Here is a 10,444-nt window from a genome sequence, read left to right as displayed (position 1 = left end):
CATGATTTGCTCGTACACGTGGATGTGTAGGTCGACGAATTCTTGCAGGGCGAGGCGCCTCGCGGCGAGCGCGACCTCCAGGTGGACATTCTTCATGGCGTCGGTGGGCAGTCGCAGGGCCACCAGTGCTTGAAAGAGGTTCCGGCCATGGAGGCCGATTAGGGTGGCAGGCAATGAGGAGCCCGAGTGCACGGGCTGGAGGAGTACGGCAATGTCGTCCGCGAGCTTCTTGAGGACGGTGAACTTGTTGGTGGTGGCAACGATCATCTGGTCCAACTGAGAGTCGTAGTTGGCGTCGACGGTGGCCATCCACCAGCCGGTCTCCAACACCGTCTGGAGACGATCCACGGTGCCATGCCACAGGCCGACGTCGTGGACCATCTGGCACAGCCGCTGGCCGCTCGCGCGCATCGCCGCCATGGGTCTGGAGTGAGCTCTTTTGCTCTTAGTGTAGGTGCTTAGGCAAATGTTTAGGTGCGTACGATGTGGTAGATGCATTGGAATGGAGGGGCGCCTTTATATGAGGGCAAACTGCGTTGCATTCACATCGTGCAGCCTCTTTTCCCAGTCCTCCTCCCATTACTTCCCTCGTGCATTAATTGAAGGAGGATGCATTGGTCGTTCAACATTTCGGGGACCGCTACTCCCTCCCTCGTCTGCATTGAAGCTGTATCGGGAACTGTGCTACCCGCTGTCAAATCAAATAGTACTGCGCCGCCCGTTGCACGCCCGGCTGAACACGCCTCCTCGCCTCCATCAAACCCCTCCGTTAAACCCACATGCAAACCGAGAAACCTACTCCTGCCACACGTCCGTTCATGAGCGGGCCGGAATTAAACGCAACACCGGCCGAGCTCCTCGCGTCCGCCCTCAGTTTAAACGAGGCCAGACGCCGGCCAAGCTCCTACCGTCCGCCCTCTATTTACACGAGGCCAGACAGACAGCGGGCAAGAATCGCACCCCTCCGCCGCTCCCCCATCTCCTCCTTCACCATTTTCTCCACTCTTCTGATGGCTTCCGAGGAGCCGTTCTCCGGCATATTACCCGGCTGGGTGGCCCGCCGAGCCCTCCGGATACGGGCGAGGCCGCTCGGTGCTTCACCAACCTCGCTTGGCCCGACGGAGCCAGTTGCCGCCCCAAGCAGGCGCGTGGTTCAGCAACTCGCCGCTCTAGTTCAGCTGGATGAGGAGTGGCGAGTTGCTCCATGCCGGCACAGCGGCGAGCACACTGGTACGGGCGTCGTCGCTGCCGCGTCGTACCGTGCCACCAGTGTCTGCGGTGCCGCCTCTCCCGTGTCTGTGGGCGCGCCTCCCGTGCCTACGGCAGCGCGATGCAGGCAGAGACAGAAGCCGGGTGCGTGGAGAGCGACGAGTCGGTGGCCAGCTTCTCCGTGTCCGCCGCCAGCATTGAGGAGAAGTAGAACACGGGAGGCCGCCGCCACTTGGGTCCCATGAAGGCCACCGCCGAGGCGACGACTACGCATTCAGGTAGTTTCTTTGCTTCTTCATCTCTTCCGAGGACCTTCGTCGACCCCGCAAAGTGTCTGCCGGACATGAGGAAGACAAAGGGATCCGCGGGCGGCCATTTAGATTATGTACTCCCTCTCCAGCTGGCGGGAAATTTTTGTTCTAAGAATGGATAAATTGTATGTATCTATAACTAAAATAAGTCTTGATACATCCATTTCTAGGACAAGTATTTCCGGACGGAGGGGGTATTAATTATACCAAGAGAGCCGGATTGGCATCGCTTAGTTCATGTAAATGTAATGAAATCCATCGTGTTTATATGAAGATCCGGCTTTTTATACGAAATCCTTCATGCTTATATGAAATCAGTCCGTGTTTGCACGAATTTCATCTGGTTGGTTAGAGTTGTGAAAATGTATGCCGCTGGCGTTTTATGTCGTCCTCCGCGGAAGGAAGCGGGAGGAAATTTGCCGGCTGCCATTGGAGATGCTCTTATGCTAGAAATAATAGAGTGACATCCAATCCATTTGAGTTAATTGCGTGTATTATTGTCCCTCTATAGAAATTTAATTGCATGTACAGTGTACACATGACTTGCAGGGTGGCTAGAGCTTCGTACCGAAAGTTAAAAAGAAACAAGTCCATCCTTAATCTTGTATTCTAAGTACTCTGTGGGTTCCACTGTCAGTACAGTAGCGAAAGAAGTATATATTAAATAAGTAATATATAATATAAAAATCTAAAGTTAAAGACAGAATTCGAACTCATGTCATCGCGTTGCGAGCATCCGGCGCTAACCAGTCCAGCACATTTTTGTTGTAGACCATGCTGGAGATATATCTCCATGTCTACTCTTATACTCCATCTGTTCCTAAATATTTGTCTTTTTCAGATTTCAAATGGACTACCACATACGGATGTGTATGTAGACATATTTTAGAGTGTAGATTCACTCATTTTGCTCCATATGTAGTCACTTGTTGAAATCTCTAAAAAGATAAATATTTGGGAACGGAGGGAGTAGAAAACAGAGTTGGTGATGATGGTGTGCGTGCCATCCTGCAATATAGGCCGTCGGATTTATATCTAACGGATAGGAAGAAAACTATGGCAATTTTGCAAAAATATACCCACACCCCTCTCCACGTTCGCAAATACGGCCTTCCCTCGTCCATCCTTTTCTCTCACAAGATAAACTACTCATACAAATGCATCTTGATGTTTCGTGTAACGCACGGGCATCTAGCTAGTTTCTTTTAAAATAGTTACTGCGATAATTGGGTTGAAGTGATATATTTTATGTCCGCCCCGAATGATTTCAGATTCACTAGTAGTAACAAAGAAAAGGTTGCCTTGTAGATTATCAGAAAATAGGGTGAAAACTATCGCATGAGGCCAGTAAAAACGAGGCACACTGGGTTCAGCATCATCGTCACTACAGTTGTGCGCGCGCGAGAAGTCTACATATCGAGGGGGCTACTGAGCGAGGCACAGAGACACAATGTTCGAGAGACAAACCAATTAACAGATTACGATCAGATCGAGTTGTCACCCTTTTGCTGTCATTGTTGGGGTGGGGAGGGGGGGAGGGGGAGGGAGAGAAAGACGTATCGAGAGTGTGCGCGGTAGGCACAGAGGCACAACTAGCGAGTGTGTGTGTGTATGTGTGTGTGTGTGTTTGAAAGAGGAGTAGATAGATTACTATCAAGATCGAGATGCCTCCCTACTCCTTCGGTGTCGGGTAGTGTGTGTGCGGTTGTGTGTGTTTGAGAGAGAAGCCAGTCGATAGATTAGTATCAAGATCGAGGTCTCACCCTACTCCTTCAGTGTTGGGAAGTGTGTGTGTGTGGTTGTGTGGATGTGGGTGTGTGTGTCGGGGGGGGGGGGGCAGTGACACTTACATATCCCTACTCTTATAAAAAAAATAGAGATGGTGATGATGGTGTTCCTGCCATCCTGCAATATAGGCCATCCGATTTATATCCGACGGATAGGAAGGAAACTGTGGCAATTTTGCCAAAAGATACCCACACCCCTCTCCGCATTGGCAAATAAGGCATTCCCTCGTTCATCCTTTTCTCCCACAAGATAAACTACTCATACAAATGCATCTTGATGTTCGGTGCAACGCATGGGCATCTTGCTAGTAGGGAGAAGGAGTTTGTGAGACACATATCTAGCTATATTAAGGGATAGGTAGATAGCATTTGTGTGAGGCATATTTAAAGCATCACGAAGATAAACAAAATTGTGTGCATGCAAGTGCCAGAAAAATGAAGCGAGAAACAATGTGTGTGTGCGCGTGCGCACGCGTGTGAGAGAGAGAGGGAGAGAGAGAGAGAGAGATAGAGAGAGGGAAATCTCAAAACAAAAGGTGCTCTGCTGGAATCCCATTGTATGTATTTATATGGTTCCGGAACTCGAGTTAACCTTAGGCATATGTGTGAGAGACATTATCATACTTTGAGACATTAGTGGCTGTGGGTGGGCGGAATTAAAGGGGTGGGCGTGTTCGATAGAGAGAGCGTGTGTGTTTCTGTGTGAGAGACTTGTAGGACGGGGTAGAAAGACGAATTCTAACCTTGACGGAGGGAGAGAAATACACGAAGTGCGCGTGTGTGATTCCGATGCCCACAGGGAAATGAGATATGTATGCGTGTGAGAGAGATTGCACAATTCATTCACGTATCACTATCTAGCGATCGTGGACGTGCATCGCTTGAACATAAATCAATATCTACTTCGTATCGTGGCCAAAGGTACAATATCGATTCAACGCTATAAACATTGGACACTCACATATCACATTTTTTCTATTTAAATCAACCTTTTCAGTTGTGCATGCCAAAGTTACAGTGATGTTTCTTCAAACAACCAATGTAGCTATCATGTACATGCACCATTGTTACTCTTGCATTCAAAATCATTAGTCTTGGATGATTTAAGGTTCTATTATGAAGTAATATATGTAATATTCATATATGAATTCAACGGGTACGCAATTTATGAAATGGAGGCTATGTAATCATACGAGGTAACACTTTTAAGTAGCGAACTACAATATCCATTTCCTTTTGTGCACCTCTACACTAACACGTCAATGCATTATGTTTAAAGTAAATAACCAATTGCACAAAATTATCTATTTACATGAGAAATACATAGGCTGAGCGTTTGATCCCTTTTTTTGTGAATGCTCCACAACACCCGTACGATTGGCCGCGCCCGTGTGAACGTCCAAGTTATCGGCGCATCATCCCGAGTTATTGTCTTTTTTCTGGGGTGGACTTCACACCAGTTATTAACTGCTGACGCGTGCCTCGTGTACATAGTCTCGCATGACCTTTCCACTAGCACGGTCCAAAATTAGTTGAAACTGGATACGAACGATCCCGCGGGCAGCGAAATCTCCCGCCTCCTTCTAAAATTTCCGCCACCTTAGTCTTTAGCATGTGAAATTCCCCTTTTGTCCTTGGTGCACGGAGACGAACAGTTACAATACCGCCCTCATCTACATAATAGGTCGGGGCTGGTTTGGTAACTTTCGGTTCCCCCCACTACACGACACCCCCATTTCCTCTCCCCTCCCGCAAAAACGACTAACTCCACAGCACCAGAGCATCTCACATCATGCCGTTCGTACTTCATCGGCCTTCCCCCCTCTCGAAACACTAGACTGCTCATCCACCGGCGTACCAGAGCCCATTCACTGCCAGCGGTGTCCACCTCGCCGGATCTGCTTCTGCGGCCGCATCTCCCCCTCCCACCTCCCCTAGAAACAAGTAGACTGCTCATCCACCACTGTACCACAGCCCATTCAGTGTCGGCCTTGTCCACGGCGCCGGATCTGCTTCGCTGGTACTCTCGTCAACCGTAGCGCATCTGCAGCGGCTCATTCATACTCCCCACCGGAGATGCTTTGTCCACCCCCCCTCCGGAGCCGCCCCACCGACGCCCCCGTCGACGACCTCTGATCCTCTTCGCCGACACCTTCCTCAACCCTACCGGAGCCGCTTCGCCGACACCATCGTCAACCCCACCGGAGTAGCTTCGCCTATACCATTTTCAACCCTACCGGGGCCGCTTTGCCAACTCACAAGTCCACGGTGTCAGATCCGCTTCCTCGCACCATCATCCAACCTACCGGAGTAGCTTCTGACGCCCAGTCCATGGCCGCAGATCCGCATCGTCGACACCATCCTTAACCCAACCACCAGAGCAGCTTCACCTACACCCTTGTCCACGGCCATAGATCCGCTTCGCCCACACCGTAGTCCACCCTACCAGAGCCGCTCCACAAACACCCTACTCGATGGTTCAAGGTCTCCTTACCGGATCCCGACAGCCAGCACAGCGTCATCACCCTTGACGTTTCTAACCTGACTCCCACCGTCTGGCAAGATGCCAAGCACCCGCCACGGCCTAGGTACTTGTCACCTTTAAACCCGTCCAGCATCACCTGCCCGATGTACTTCAAATATACTAACAGGTCACTATTACCTGTTATGCAGCTGGCAAAAATACAAGGACGATGTTTCTTCTGGATCTAACAGCTTGGCCAACCAAGATCCTAGACCGAGGCATTGCTATGATCTTGTAAGCGCGTCTCTCTCTCTTGTATTGTTCTGTGCCTGCCAGTGTGCTTTGCTAGGATTTTCGACCAGTAATCCCTTTGTGCAGACAATGATTTCTACTACTGGCTGCTAAATTAGATATGTAGATGTCATACATGATACTACCTCGTACCTCCGTTCCTAAATATAAGTCTTTCTAGAGATTCCACTATAGGCTACATACGGAGCAAACTAAGTGAATCTACACTCGAAAATGCATCTATATACATCTGTATGATGTCCATACTGGAATCTCTACATAGACATATATTTAGGAACAGAGGCAGTACATTACACAAAATTGTAGGTGGCATGTAGGAATTCCAGTGCACTACATTAGGCTCCCTTAGAGTGCCTGCTAGTCCAGCACACAGAGTCATGGCTAGTTTATGCTACGCACACAATCATTAATTGGTGGTTTAAATATGCGCCAGGGATATGCAATGTATTATCATGTAGAGATGTCTGAAATTAGCCGTGTCAACTTGCAGATAGGGTTACACAATGAAAAAGTACAAGATGTATGTGGTAATTTCATGGAACATCGCAAAAAAAAGGAGAGCCAACGGTGAGCCTATACAGTGTGCTATGGTACGTCACTCCTCCATTGCAATCATCGTGAGATGTTATTTGTATGTCAGTTCTATTGGCCAAGTTTCTTAGGGACAGTTATTATGAGTTATCCTAAGAAAATAAGCACCTGTGAATATAAGCTCCATGTAATAAGCCAACCAGTTCTTTTCATTGATCAGTGAAAAGTCTAGATTACATTATATTTTTTCATTTTGCTGCCCATATGAAAATTAATTTGACTTGCAAACATCACAAATTGAACCCAGTGCAGTAATTAATATGATAGGAAAACAGACCATCACTATTTGCTTAAAATGCAAATACAAAGATACCATCTACTTGGCACAATCTACTTTGGTCAATGTTTTCCATAGAGATCCCATTGTCTAATTTAAACGAAGAACGCATGACCCACATTTAAATGAAGAACAATTATTTATAGAAATTCGATGGTCCAAGTGGCTGGTTATTATCATATAGCAGCACCACCTGAAAGCATCATATAGCAGCAGTAGCAGCTCATAGCAACTCATCATACAGCAGCAGCAGTAGCAGTGTGCAATTCATCATATACCAGCAGCAGCTCATAGCAATTCATCATATAGCAGCAGCAGGAGCAGCTCATAGCAATTCATCATATAGCAGCAGCAGCTCATAGCAATTCATCATATAGCAGCAGCTCATAGCAATTCATCATATAGCAGTAGTAGGAGCAGCTCATAGCAATGCATCATATAGCAGCAGCAGAAGCAGCTCATAGCAATTCATCGTATAGTGGATCAGAATGAAAATTTGGCAAAAAACAGAGGAGATCCTCACCTTGTTGGATGAGCTCATCCTTCAACAGCACCTCAAGGCCACGGTCTGGGAGGTGGGGAGGGGGGATAAGATGGAAGCGGGCAAGGCAATGATCCTCACTTGAAGGTGAGGTGTGACGCGGGCGTCAGGAGTTGCATTTTCAGTGTAATATAGGCAGACAACAGAGTCATTTCACTATTCCCCTTCCCTTCAATTTTTAGTGAGGTTCTACCCGAAATACCCCCCCCCCCCAAAGCGAAATTAGTTAAGCCCAAGCCCATAACTCAAAAATGACTTCTTTACATCTTTTATGGCTTATTTTGACAATAAGCCCTGAAAAGGCGGAATAGAACTGGCCCTTAACCTGCAATTCAATTGTGCGTGCAATGATGAATCACTCCTACCTGCTATAGTGTACATTTAGGCATCATCATACATGGCATAACCTAATACATGTGCATTCCAATGTAGAATCTGGAATATGCAATGTTTATGTTAGTTCATACGTTGCACATGATGTTTAAATGCCCCTTAAATCTGGTCAGTCAAGTGATGGTCTTTAAGCCGCCTTCTTTGCTTCTTTTCTTGATATGTAAGATTTGCTCACACATCTGTTCAATTGCTTGTTTGCATCAGCCAGCCATACTAGGACTGTTTGCTTTGATTACTTGTTGTTCTTGACCTAACACTCTAACAGAGCTTGTCAACAATTTAAACACCAAGGGCTGCTGTAGTGGGGCCTTTTCTAACTCATAGATGACATAAAGGTTTGGCTGTACACTAAAGTAGGCTCTCCAAGAGTACCTGGAGACCCAGTTCGAAGGTATGCCTAGTTTTTACATAGTGCAGACATAGTAAATGCTCATTTCATTGTGTGCAAGTGCAAGAGATGCGGCATGTTTCATTATGTGGTGTTGTTTTGTTATAATCTCATCCTTTTGTGTTCACAGACTGGAAAGTATGCATATTTATCTTCCAAGGAGACGAGTAACTAGTTTGTGTCACCTTGCAGAGGGGGTGCAATGAAGATAAGATTGAGGATTTCCAAGTACAAGATGTTAGGAAGGAGCCTTGCAAGAGAAGTAGGAGTTGCGCTGAGCCTCTTCAACCTGTTAAGGTAAGTCACTGTATCCAACTCAACAGTTCAATTCCTTGTTTGTTTTAGGCATAGTTAATTTGCTCTTTTCAATTGCTTTATTTGTCCTCAGTTAATGAGATGCCCAAAGAATGATGCCTGATGTTGGGTACTTGTATAACTATTGGTTGACATAATTAAAGGCCTTACCATTTAATTACTCTGCCGAAGTGTGCCTGAAGCTTTGAAGTCTATTAACCAACCATTATTGCATGAGGCTCACAATCTAGTTTATACTACCCAGTCAAAAAAATCTAGTTTATACTAGGCTAATGATTGCATAGTTTTTCTTGTTGTAGCACGTTTGTATGAAACCCTCTGCTGTTCATTATGCTCCCTAAGACTTTAATTGAGCTATAGAATGGCCAACTACTTGCTTACTTCTACGCAACGTGCTGTCTAAATTTGTAACTTGTCTGTGTTTTGGATTGGGCCCCAACATCATGCTCCTCTGGTGAGCTAAGAGAGATTTCTGTATGCAGGCTGCACAGACTACCTTTTTATAATTTTAAAATATCACCTGCTTATGCTTCATGACGTGTAACATTATTGTTAGTCCTGTTTTGCCATGTACAAAATAGTCTGTCTTGCTCGCTTCACCGTTGTAACTATATTTTTGCCCTAGTCATGTGTACTTATAGAAACATTTCAGAATGAAGTGACATCAACACAAAGATCTGCGATCAGTGCGGCATGGCCGTTATCGAATGATTATGGATTGGAATTGGAATGTGCTGATGTTCTCGAGCATCAACTACAGGTGGCAAGACAACGTGTACATGATTCTCAACGTACAATCAACAAGTTGAGACTGGACATGTAGGTATTAGATGCAGGAATCAAAAAATGAAACAAGACACTGAGGTAACAACGAAGGAATTGGAGATTTTGCAGACTGAAATTTGTGCTATCTAAATCCGGCCAATCCTATTTTCTGAAGAGATTATAGTTCAAATGGTAAGTTATGTTGATGCACGTCCATGATGTATGAGTTGTATTTGCCCATTGCATGTAATTTGATGTTTGTGTATGCTTTTATTATCACTGGTGCCGAACCATAATGCCCTGTGGGTATAATCGGCTGTAATTTCTTTATTGTATAGTGTAGGATTATTCTACGTTTCTATGCCTTGGTCTCTTTATTGTATAGTGTATGTTTTTTAGAGGTGATAGTATAGAGTAGGATAGTTCTTTGAATATGCTATATCGTTCAAACGGGTGCCAACTCGCCCAAACGTTGTAGTGACCATGGCCCTCCACAGGCCGTACGATCCATGGGCCATCTACGGGACGGACGATCCATGGCCTTCTATGGCCGTCGGATCCGTGGGCCTTCTATGGGCTCTCGGATCCATGGGCCTTCTATCGGCTATCAGATCCATGGGCCTTCTGTGGGCCGTCGGATCCATGGGCCTTCTGTGGGCCGTTGGATCCATGGGCCTTCTATGGGCCATCGGATCCATGGGCCTTCTATGGGTTGTCGAATAAATGGGCCTTCTATGGGCCGTCGGGTCAATGGGCCTTCTATGTCCCGTAGGATCCATGGGCTTTCTATGGGCCATCTCATCTATGGGCCTTGTACGGGCCGTATAAGGGGCCGTAAATGGGCTAGAGTGGAAACCGTACGTTTTATGGGCTGACCATAACGGGCCGTTAGTAGGCCGTATTTGATGATGCTATGAAAATGGCCCAACAGATTAACGGGCCACAAACGGGCCGACTGTATCCACGGGCTGAATTTGGCCCACAAGCAGAAAAGGCCACTAACGGGCCGTAAGTAACCAAATGCTGGAAATGAGCCCAAGAATAAATGGGCCCTGACAAGGCCGAAAGGTAACACGGGCTGGAAACGACCC

This window comes from Aegilops tauschii, chromosome 1, assembly GCF_002575655.3.
Source record: "Aegilops tauschii subsp. strangulata cultivar AL8/78 chromosome 1, Aet v6.0, whole genome shotgun sequence".
Lineage (NCBI taxonomy): Eukaryota > Viridiplantae > Streptophyta > Magnoliopsida > Poales > Poaceae > Aegilops > Aegilops tauschii.
The sequence above is the reverse complement of the archived record's forward strand: the minus strand, read 5'-3'. Positions refer to the sequence as shown.